The sequence below is a fragment of the Azolla caroliniana genome, unplaced genomic scaffold, assembly GCF_043228905.1.
Source record: "Azolla caroliniana isolate FFs.n. ecotype wild unplaced genomic scaffold, voAzoCaro1.0.p SCAF_9, whole genome shotgun sequence".
Taxonomy (NCBI): Eukaryota; Viridiplantae; Streptophyta; class Polypodiopsida; order Salviniales; family Salviniaceae; genus Azolla; species Azolla caroliniana.
This window is the reverse complement of record NW_028230444.1, coordinates 4,336,318-4,349,485: the sequence shown is the minus strand read 5'-3', so window position 1 is coordinate 4,349,485 and position 13,168 is coordinate 4,336,318.

Here is a 13,168-nt window from a genome sequence, read left to right as displayed (position 1 = left end):
AACAACGATAATAATACAACCAGCTCTACATCATACTATTAAGTTTGCCCTAGGTCATATTTATACTAATATGACTTTCGGGCTATTTACAAATATAGCCCCAATGGGCTCTCTGGAACATATTTACATATATGTCCCTTCCATCCAATATGAGAGGTTCTCACCGGGCCTGCAACATCCGGTTCTCACCGGGTCTTCCTTGCTGGGTACTCGTCATCCGGTTCTCACCGGGTCTTCCGTTGTCGGGTACTCCACATCCAGTTCTCATCGGGTCTTCCGTTGCCGGATACTCGTCATCCAGTTCTCACCGGGTCTTCCATTGTCGGGTACTCCACATCCGGTTCTTCTCACTTCCCATCCGGAGGGACCTGTTTCCTAAAAACATTGACTTCTAGCTAGAGGTGCACGGTTCAAATCTAGTCTTATAATGCAATGTGATTTAATGAATTTTATTCCTTTTTGCATTAAAGACAAAATTGGCGACCCCCCTTCCTTTTTTCCTACAAAAGGAGGTCGAGGGAGCTCATTTGGGGTTGCCTATTTTGAGTGAGAGAGGTATACCACTTAGGTCGAGGGGTTCTATTCGGTTTTAGGGTTTCTTCTAGGGTTTTCTTCTTGGGTTTCCTTTAGGGTTTTACTATACTTCTTTACTTGCTCATCCGGTGAGGATTTTCTTGTAGTCGTTTTTGGTGCGGCATATGCAGCCTTGGTTGTAATCTTTTGTGAACTCTTAATATAGCATGTTGATTTTCTTGTCTTGTGGGTGTATCTTGCCTCCATCTATTCTATTCTATGTTTATGTGTTATTCTTCCTCTTCTCCTCTTGAGCTAAGCTTCCATTTTGTGTCTTATTCCTTCTCCTCTACTCCCTAGTCCAAGACCCCTATGGTCCTACCTCGGATCCTACACGTACTCGCGGATTACCGTGATTTGTGCGTGTGTTTTGTGTCTTCCTCGTACGTTCGACGCTTGTGACGAGGGAGCATTCGGGCGTGCCCATGCACCTCTCCTCCTCATAAAGATGTACGGGCATTCATGTTTGTGTTATCGTCCCCTTGTGTGTTCATCTTGTGTGCTCATCTTGCTTGTACCCGTTTGATCACTTGGCTCGTGCGGTGATCTCGAAAGGTCGACGAGTCGTGATCAACGAAAGCCATCGGCCTCACAAAACAAAGGGCAACGAGCCCTTGCTCGTGAAGGGGTCGGGAAGTAGTATTGTCGTAAAGCAAACCTCGAGTCTTCTCTATCCCTTGAGTACTCCCTAGTCCAAGACCCTCGTGGTCCCGCCCAAGTAACACACATGCACGAAACTTCCCGACAACGTCTTATTTGTCGATTCCTCCTAAGGCCGGTTTTCTTCACGACAGCGAAAATCCACGCGTGCATGTCAGATAGGACGGAACCGCGAGGGTCTTGGACTAGGGAGCAAGAGGAGGGAGAGAAGCTTGGGAGTTCAATCGAGAAGGAAGAGAAAGATTAAGATTCGAGTGATTAAGATTCAAGATAATAAGATCTAAGCAAGACAAGATACATTATGGAAAGCACCACACCAATTACAACCGTGGTCGTGTAGGCCGAATGTAAACCCTCTAGATGAAACCCTAACCGGATAGCGGAAAAGAAGAAGACGAAGAAGAAGACGAATGAAACCCCTAAAACGAGATTGTAAAACCCAAAATTCGAAAACCCTAATGGCAACCCAAAGAAACCCAAAAGTGGAAGCCCCTCAAAAATGGCCCCTCTCTCCCTTTTATAGTAGTAAGGGGTGAGGCACATTACATAAAGAAGAGGTCAACCCCCCCTTCTTTCAATGGGGGAATATTTGGCCTTTATTTTTGGAGGAGAGATTGATGGAGCCTTAACTCCCTCTCCTCACACACACACTATGCCCACTACTCACTACACCCATACTTCATGTACTCTCCCTTTAGTCTACATGTGCATGTGCACATAAGTGCACATCACATTTACACTTTATGAAATTTCGTAGTGCACTTTTAACACCTTACATTTACCCTTCCTTTTTTACATTTGTTTCTTTTCCTAATCTTCCAAGTGCATGTGCAATGTTGCACATCCCCATTTTATCCATCCCACTTGGTTTTCTCACCATGATCAAAAATCCTCATGACACCGTATGGTTGTGGATAGGATAAAGTTTTTGCAGACTTCAGTGGAATATGTTGTCTAATTTAAGAGGGGCAAAGATAATGTTCTCTCAATTGTCCATGGTGTATCAAGTCACAATGCCAACTTTGTAGTTCGATCATTTTCAGAGTTGGTACGGTATGTTTTTGACACTCAATATACTTATAGGAGTTCATTTATATCATCAAAATGGCGGCCTCTATTTTTATGAAGTTCTGGACAATGGTAGGTTGATACTAGTGGAGGAGGAGTTTCCAATTATGTCTGTAACAAAGCAATTGCCAGTGCGAGTAATTGCTAGATTAGATAAAAAAATATTTATCGATTCTAGTCCTTTAATTGCTAACTACTCATCTCATATTTGGGTTTTACACTCTAGGCCACTTGCCGATTTGTAGTGGGATCCATCGGATTATGGTTGGAAATTGTCCATGTCTGACACTTCAACTAAGTTCCTTCCTTTTTTCACATATTCGGTGGCATTTGGTAGATTCAACTTTTTGTTGAGCCAGACCGAGCCGGTACCTACTAGAAAAAAGTATTGGGAAGAAGGTAATGTCTCATCTTCTCATATGGTGATGTTTTGGAAACAGTTTTGGTCAATTAAATGTATGAACAAGATATTGCATTTTCGATGGTTGATGATTCATTACGCATTATCAGTAGGTGAATTGTTGAGGGGATCAGTGCGTGATCGGTCATGTGTTATGTGTGGGTTTGCATCTAAGACATTGCATCATGTATTCTGGGAATATGTTGCCGCTAAAAGTTTTTAGGTTTTGAATTCTTAGGCTTCTCGTAGGTATAAGTTGGCTATTTTCACGTGGGGTGCAGTCTTCTAGGGAATGTTGGATCAACAAATGGCCTTTTATCATTGTCATCATTCTTCCTTGACTTACATGTGTGAATTTTTCAAGTATACTCTATTTCAAGTTCAATGTAGGGACTTGAGGAAGCTGATTTTCTGTTTTTTTTATCAGGAAGAGTGATGATAGTGTGGGGGTTGAAATAGATTATCATGAGAAGGTGAGGAACCTTTTTTAGACTCATTTATTGCTGTCAGTACAGGATTCTGATGGTAATCGGCGAGATGGGGAGATGGTCAGAGAGATGGTTGATGTGGACTGAATGAAGCAGATTTTATGTTTCTCATTAGGATGAGTGATGATGGTGGCGGGGATTGAAGCATATTTCCATAAGGAGAGGTAGAGAGGATTCTCATTTTGTTTTTTGTAGGTAAAATGTTTTCAGTGATAATCGGTGAGAGCAAGATAGTTTATGTGGACTAAACGAAGCAGATTTTCTGTTTTTATCAGTATGAGTGATGATAGCATGGGGGGCGACGCATATTATGAGGAGATGAGGAAACATTCTAGACCCATTGTGTTGTTGTTTGTATAAGACCTTGGTAGTAATCGGTGAGATGGTTGATGCGGACTGAATGAAGCACATTTTTGTTTTGTGATACGGATGAGTGAAGATGGTGTGGGGGTTGAAGCATATTTTCTTGAGGAGATGAGGACAATACATCATGTTGTTATAGGATTTTGGTGGTAACCGTCGACATGGCTGATGTGAGAACATGAAGGTTGTGATAAAGCGGAGTGTTGATGGTATGGAGGTTTCATAGAAGTATATTCTCGATGGTTGTGGAGATGAAGGAGATGGTCGATTTCGACATGGAAGAGGATAGTTGTGGGATATCCAAGGCGGCCCACCGCGTTTTATTCCAAGGTGGAGAAAAGGTTAAAGGAAAGCAAAGGAAAATTGTCTTCATTGGGGAACAAGAGGACATGCTCACATTCAAACAGGACAAATTTCTATGTTCATTACATGTAAGATGTCACATGGTATTCCTTTTTGGTCTTTCACTTCCCTTAGTTGTGGTTTTCAGAGGTCATCATGGCTACAACCACTGTAATGTTTTTATTCTAGTCATTTCGTCATGTATGTCGAATTCTACTAATGAAGAATATTTTTTTGGAAAAAGAAAAATCCCTTCCTTCATGTGCCTATAATAGTTATAGTTCAAATGGGTGGTCTTACACCATGATTTGAGATATTTTTGCTTACAAATCCAATTCATTTTCTTGTCTAGACCATCATCCTACAATATACAATCACATTGGCTCCATTAAATAAGTTCACGAGTCTACAATTCAACTAGGGTATGGAGTAGTAGGTTGGACAACATCATGTGTGAATATGAATACCTACCATTCACGTTCTTATCTGGACTATTATCCTACAATATACAATCACATTGACTCTATTAAATAGGTTCACGAGTCCAAAGTTAAACTAGGGTATGGACTAGTAGGTTGTACAACATCATGTGTGAGTATGGATAACTATGATATTGTCATTGACTTAAAATCCTCAAGTATTTTGGTCACGGTTGTCTTGTCATCATTGAAATCAATCAATTGATGATGTAGTATTGGGTTTATCATAAAAGCCTTAATGTTTTCGCATTCTTAATCTAATAACACACAAAATAGCACTTTGGTGGTGAGAAACTTTCCACAACCCACATGTGGAAAAAGGTTGCCAACAAGATGTTAATGTAAAATTTAAGTTTGCAATTATAAACATGACAAAGATAAAACTTGGGGTTTGAATATGTAATGTTGTGAGTTTCGAGCATTGAGCAATGGGCCTATGTTGGAGATGTCCAAAACGCTTTTGCCATAGGTCATGTATGGTTTTTTGCTCCTAATAAAATGACTTTACTATATTGAAATTGTCGTATTTCTATGATCCAATTTGTCCATCACTCTATGATTGAGTAAAACATCGTTCTCCCCTCTCTATCACTTTCTTTGAGTGTCTTAGTGGTCATTAGATGATATTGTATAAATAACACTTGCATGCACATGATCACTTCCTTTTAGTGATAAAATTGCATCTTATGTGCGCTGATCAAAATTGGAATTTCAACAAAACTCTTTTTCTCTAACAAGACACAATGAGGAGATTGATAGAGATTCTCACCTAGTTATGTATGTAGGTATGTAGACCACACTTGTATAATACCCTCAATCCTTTTTTATTTAACCTCAAATATCAAAATTACCTTCTGAACCAATTAATACCTCAAAATTATAGCATACGACAATGATAAGTTGCAATTGCAAAATAAGCATATCTTGTGTGTATAAATCAAATCTAGAACAACCACGAACATGGGGTTTAATAAACAAATGCATTATAAAAAGTGTAGGAACTTGAAAGCCTTTTGTTGGGGAGACTTAGAAAAGTAGAATTACAAACATGATCATGTTGACGTTGCATTCTTTTTATGATATCGTGCTACCATCGTCAAATAAGATAAGTGTAGGACAAGTTGAAGAAAACGAGAGGAAACAAAGAGAGATAGGCCACACAAAGGAGGGATAGGATCGTTATGAGAAGGTTATACTAGTACAATATATTTAGTGGTCTTGAGATGAAAGCACTTAGACCTCATTAGCATTTTAATAATATTTGGTGAGTTGTCACTGTTTTCATAATTATAAAATAGGTTAGCTCATGACTCCATGTTTGATTAAAAAAAGAACTTTCTCGATCACCCGTCAGTGACGTGCACGCTGATACAATTGACACAAGTGCATCATTGTTGTCTCAATCTCGTTGGGATATTCTTGCAACGATAAACCATGACGCCCATGCTATCTTACTCTCTATTTATGTCTATCACATAGACTTTCCTTTAACAAAGAGAGTCAAGTTGCATTTCCGATAAAAACGGAGACCAAGTAACCATCATTCAATCATAATTATAAAATAGGTTAGCTCATGACTCCATGTTTGATTAAAGAAAAGAATTTTCTCGGTCATTAGTCACTGACGTGCACACATACAATTGACACAAGTGCATCATTGTTGTCTCAATCTCGTTGGGATATTCTTGTAACGATAAACCGTGACACCCACGCTCTCTTGCTCTCTATCTATATCTTTGTCTAGAACGTAGACTTTCCTTTAACAAATAGAGTCAAGTTGCATTTTCGATAAAAACAGAGACCAAGTAACCATCACTCAGTCATAATTCTTACATAAAGGTTAAGATTGATAAATCATCTGGCATTGTTACATTATACATATATATGTTACTATTTTCTAACTTCAACAATTGATTAAAACATATGGACCATCCCTCCCAACCTAACATGTATCTATAATCTAACAATAAAAACGGAAAAACAAGGCTCGTTTTACTCTAAATATTCATATTTATTAGTATTTGATATGGTTGGTCCTAAGTTCTTACTACCTGTCAAACATCACCTTTGTCTCTATTTTCTCTTTTATGAATACGATTGATTGAAGAGCAATGACTTTAGTCTTGTACTAGTCAACCTAGACGTTTCCTTTTCAACTACAAATGTACACTAAAGACAAGCTCTCTCACTCATAAAATCGGAGCTCAAATACATAAGTATTCATGGTATCATGATTAACTCGACACCATGAATGTAGAGTATTGGGATAACGACAATTCCACATAAAATCTTTAGGTCCAAGTGCACATTCTATAAATTAATTTACTCTTACAATCATCTTGTCGTTTTTGTACTTGAGTATCTAATTTAGGTAATCATACTTAGAGATGTGATGCATACGAAATATTTTCACATGTGTGTGTGTGTGTGTGTGTGTGTGTGTGTGTGTGTGTGTGTGTATTCCTTCATAAGAAGTTAGAACACATCGAGTAACATGAATGTTAAAATGAGTGCTCAAACTCCTCTGTGAAAAAACAATTACACATCATTGTGAAGCATTAATTGTATTAGATAATAGAGAGTTAACTTTTTTGGTATTGTTAGATCATCTAACATGTTTTGATTCATCTCCCTATTGTCAACTCAATGTATAGGAAAGGTCATGTGACTAATAGAATAACCCTAGCCTTTTTGTAATGCTCGATTGGCAAGTGTGATGTTAATAGTAAATACCATGAAGGCATGCCCTTGACCCAAGGCTAGACAAGTATCTTAAGCAATTGTTGTGGCTACTAATATTGTTGTAACAAATAATCACACATCAAAGGGAGTAACCCTAGCGTTTCAGTAATGCTTGATCGACAATTGTGATGTTAATAACATGATGGTATCCCCTTGACCCAAGGCCAGGCAAGTTATCTTAGGCAACTATTGTGGCTACTAATATTTTTGTAACAAATAATCACACATCAAAGGGTATTTGATTAATAGCCATTCTCTATATTCCCATGTAAGATTAAAATATATTGATGGTTGCATAACAATTTTGGATTCACTTTGCACTTGTTAAATAAAATAATAAAAAAGTGATTACAAACACATTGATGAGAAAATATCTATGAGTGTATAAGTGTAGGAAGTACATCTGAAAACATAAAATGTAAAGCCTTGGAACAAGTTAAACATAATACTATGTGTAGTCAATACATTAAATCAAGTATGGTTAAACTAGGAAGTAATCCATGAATACTTTGAACCCACTAACCAAATATAGATCGTCAAAGAAGCAACCAAAACAATCGGGTGTCCTACTAATAGAGTTCCCTCATATCAACCATCAAAAGTGGATCCTTTAATCTATCCTGATACAATTTCGATAACTTGCTCCAGGTGGTTAAGGAGCATTTAATGGCAACTCGAACAAACCTTGAGATGGAAGAATCGATATCAAAATTTGTTGCAAATATCCACTTCTTTTTACCATTTGAAAGTCCCATGTTTGTATATCCCATTTGCAGACTCGACTTGTAGGTGTGGGAGTAATATTGCCAAGTTTTGAAGTAGTATTATAAAGGATGATTGAGGTATACAAAAAAGGGACAATGTGGAAGCCCAATGCTTTCTAAAATGAGTAGATCAAAGGATGGTATGAAGAGCTCTTTCAATTTCAAATAAACACTCAAATCCACATAGGTTCAAATGAACAAGTAGTGATAGGCCCATCAATGACAAAAGGCATTGTTGTAATTAAGGGCGTAGCCTGTAGGTATTTTAATGTAATAGGTAAAGGCTCTAGTCTTGTTTATTGTAGACTGATTATCTACACCTCATCTACTTCTCCATATCTTTAATAAAACTTACTCTCTCTCTCTCTCTCTCTCTCTCTCTCTCTCTCTCTCTCTCTCACACACACACACACACACACACACACAATTCAATGCTTCACCATATGTTTGAACTATTATATTATGTGCATATTCACGTGTGAAGATGCATTCACTTTTTTCTCTTTTGAAAGATGTCGGTGGGCTTTGGTGATTTAATTGCATGTGTTGTTAGGTGTGATCTCGCTTTCTATTAATAGTACATACTACAAAACTGCATGTCAAAGCACCACATTAAAGCATTGTCGTTCCACATCATTGCATGAATCAAATCTAACAAATTGTTTATTCATATCTCCCAAACAATCTTAAGTTAAGATATAAACATGATGGTGGAGTGGTAAAGCTTGTGGTTTGTAATGTATTACATGTTGAACTCATTACAAAAAATTGATCATAATATTGTTAAATTGAGTTCATAGACACACCAACAATTTTTCAACAAATAAAATTTCGTTGTTAAAACCTAGGTTTTGATGTTATATTCATTGAATAGATTCAATGTACTTATAGCTTTGAGGTCATGTGTCCAGAGTCTAGATTCCATACTACCAAAGTGTTCCCAAAATGGAATGCTTATTAAACAAATCCTCATCATTTGTGTTTCCAAAGGCAATGCCACAAATGAATTAATGTTTGAAATTCCGAAGTCATTTAATAATATATTATTTCATTTTGGCCCTAATGGTGATAAAATATTTGACATTATTATATCAAATTAGAATATACCATGTGGTAACTTGTTTGACTCATTTAACAATTTAAGAGATCACTACTAACTTCTAAGCAATGAAAAAAGCAAATAGCTTGGTGGCAGTAAATTAGATCAATATATTGTGCATTACTAGGATCATGAGGATTATCTTGTGATATAATGGAATGTATTCTCCTTTGGAAGTTTGAAAGACCAGTACCAAGTACTCAATAAATTTAACATGTTCCATTAAATTGTGTGCCATTAACAAATAAGATTAAGATTATATGTCCATTTGGTTTATCTCGAGACAATTCGAACATGTTATCAAAGAAACTTCAAAAATTCGATGTTTAGCAAAGGAAATTTCTTAAAACATAAGAGTACATTATGGGCAAAAGCATTGCATTTTTGTCTCGTAGGTTAGGTTTGCCTAGGTTATCTTTCGTGAATGTTATACCAACATGTCATGTATTAGTAAAGCTTGCCCCTTGCAAGTTGCAACATGTTTATTACAAACACAATTCATATCTATGTTTAGGATATTGCCAACACTAGCAATTTATTCCCCATTACTGCATTATCTATGATACAAAAGGATGAAATCAATAACCATATCCTTTAAGTAATAAATGAAGCCCTTGGGAAGTAAGTGGTTAAGGTATTGAATCGAGTACCATGATAGCTGAAATCCTTCCCAAAATATCCTAGGAACTAACAACATGTGTTAGAATACATCATTGGCATGATATTGCTACATTGACCTTCAATGTGGCAATGTGGATGACAAAACAATTATAGAAAAACATTGATGTTGTGGTCATCTTAACAACCTTAATAGAACACACTAAATGGAATTTAAGATAATTTAAGTGATGTGAAAATGGAATAGATCACTTCGATAGAGTACAAAATTCCTCTCTCCTATGAAAATGAGCAAGTTGATTTGGGGAATTAGCCAATACCTTAAAAATTCATGATATCAACGCTTTTGTGTATCAATGCATAACTCGGTAAAATACTTATAAAATGGTAATAATAATTAGTAACACACGATAGCATGCATTTGATGTTACATGCCAATGATAACAATGGGTAGTTGACATCCTTCCAACATTAACCAAGTTGACGTTTATGATAATAGTAATTGTAATTATTTGCAAGTTGTTGGTGTTTTAACAATCGTAGTCCATGATGACATCTTATATATACATATGTTAACCAAAATGAAAACTAATTTCATCATTGGTTTCAAATTCCAAGACTAACTAGTACAATATCTAAAGAGAGTCAAAAGTAAATGAAACCATGCATAATTTTATGAATCTCTTTAATGAACTATGTAATGATTGGGTTTATTTCTTCAAGTGGACTATATATGTGGTCATCTAAGAATAATTTCCAAAGTCATCTCTCTCTCTCTCTCTCTCTCTCTCTCTACCTCCATAATGTATATGGACATAGTATGTGTGCATGTTTATGTTTATCAACATTATGTAACTCCCATGCACCAAGGTTGATGATTTTAACTACCACCATCGCGGCACCATTAATGGACTATTGTATGGTGAGAAGATTACACATGAAAAAAGTAACACACTAAGTTGCTTCAATTGATGGAGGGGTTGTTAAATTTTCTTTAAATTGGCAAGAGTCCACATTCAATGAAGGAAACAAATTGTTTGATAGAAGAAACGATTTTGATAGGAGGGACAAATAAACTTTATTATCATCCTTAGAGGCTGAGGCTAGATGGACTTTAGTATCATCCCTAGAGCTCAAATATGACCTTGCTTATGGTCGAAAACTTTCTCAAATAGTGTGGTGGAGGTGATAAAATGAATCCGGATGATCAAGGGTTGTATTAGTGATCATTGTTATTGAAATTCCACGATAATAGTTAGGAGAGAAAGCTATGAACGGACTCATTGTGGTTAAAAATGTGGAAGAGTCAAATTCAAATATGATCTAAGGATGAGAGAATAAAGTTTTGCGTGTGACATCATAAAGAACTTTGCTTGGACATAATGTGCACAAATGATAAGGCTTATTATTAGTGCATCTCGATGTCCCTCCCTATTAGAGAAAGAGAGTTAAACTCCCTTGATAACATTGTGGGAAATTTTCATGACTTCTCGTTATTTTGATTATCTCATGCAATTTGTAAAGGTATCTTAATTGGCCACAAAAGGAGATTTCCAAAAATACATTCATGAGGACTTTTTGGAAGGTCACAAGAGAGGGTGATGTAACATGTTTTCACCATTGTAGGAAAAATACGCATCTTACTTATTATTACACTCTAATTCATGAGCTTGTAAAGGAAATGATCATATCACCATCATGATAATCTTTAAATATAGAGGCACCAACCTTATGGGAAGGTAACCTCAACTAGTTGAACTGTTTATCTTTCGAGGTTGAATATTTGTTAATGGAATAGAATCAAATAGAAATTATTTATAAAGTTTCTACTAAACATGTCCTAACTTCCTATAAAGTACATCTTCATTTGTATTATGTCATAACTTCCTATCATTTCATGTATGGATGTATTTCATTTCCGAATTGTCCTACATTGAAGAAGAAGAAGACATAATTCCTCAACAGAAGTTGTTTCCCTGCCCTCTTATAGTTACTTCCCACTCCACCACTACCTTCACCTAAGAGCTAGATGGAAGTAACAACTCCGACACTTATTTTAGGAAGTGATTATAAATGACAAAGTTAAGCTTATTGTAGGTCACTTGAACTGATTTGTCTAATCCCTTTGAGATGCAAAGCTAAAGCTCTACTTTCTAGAATGTTCCTTTTGAGATGCATAAGCTAACTTCTCAATTGGATGGTGAAAATTCAACTTCTCCTTCCCCTACACAATATAGACGAGTTTATGTAGAGAAGGTTTTATGTCAAACATATGCTAAGGTTTTAATATATCTTTTGAAGGCGGACCTACATTCGATCATCACTTTGTACGCACACAACTTTATTTTGACAATGTGAAGATCCACACTAATTGTTCAAAGTCCCTCGAGGAGAATAACAATATTCTTATATTTGATGATTGTTTAGTCTTTGACATTGGATCATTCTACAAATTATATATGTCCTTGCTTTAGTCAAGCATCGTTCTTTGTCAAACTCTCACATTACCATGACCATTTTTTTAACGAGCTAGTCACCTATAGTTATTCTTGGTATTCCCATGAATAACGTGCGGAGTTGGTGCATTTGTTTTTGCCTTGAATCTTGTTGCGCCTTTTGTGACTCCTCAAAGCTGCATATCACCCTTTTTGTTGATTGTATTTTCAGATAGACCTTTGGGAAATGTGTGACGAGGCCCTTAGTTTACAAATTTATTTGTTAGGTTTTGTAATACTTGGAGGTCTTTTGTCAAAATAACTTTTGTATTTCATTCAAATTTAGGCCACACTTTGACAAATCTGATAAGACTTTACATAGAATTCATAAACCCCCTTTATAAAAAAGAAAAAGGGGAAGAGAGAGAGAGAGAGAGAGAGAGATTTATATATGTAGATATTTGCATCTATATGTAAAGCTTGGGAAGGAGAATGGCTCTATGATTATACTTATATGTTGAGAGAGACAAGGAGGAGAGAAAAATTCGAACTATTTATATTTAAATGTTGAGAGAAAGTCATTATTAGACATACTTAAATTTATTGTATTTGAAAGAACAACAACACAACTTGCAGGGTCGATGTTTCTATAGAAGACAATGTAGATCATGATACCAAAACCTCTTGTTCAAGAAATGGGAATTAACAAACATGAAATAGAGATTAAAAAGGCAACTTTTTGATCATGTCCACTCCCATTCGAAAACCGTAAGAGACACCTCATTTAGATTGTATTATTATGCTTGAGGAGTCCCAAATCAAGCCTTTGTTGTTTCCCAATGCTAGTTGTTACATGTTTGAGAAGAGGGTGTTTCATTCTTCTCCCCAGGTGCTCGATGCTTTGAGGCATCTCCTAGCCATGAGTATGTATATTTATCATCAAGGAATCTTATGTTATTCTCATGTACTCTATTAATTGGCCTTAGAGCAAATATGCTATCTATGTTCCTCTCATATAGTTGGCATAACATGCAATTATCAACTATCGCTTTCTCCCATCTACCACCTTCTATTCCAACAAGTTTGATGTGAAGAAAGAGGTGTGAAGTTATCCACTGGTCACACACATAGGCACTT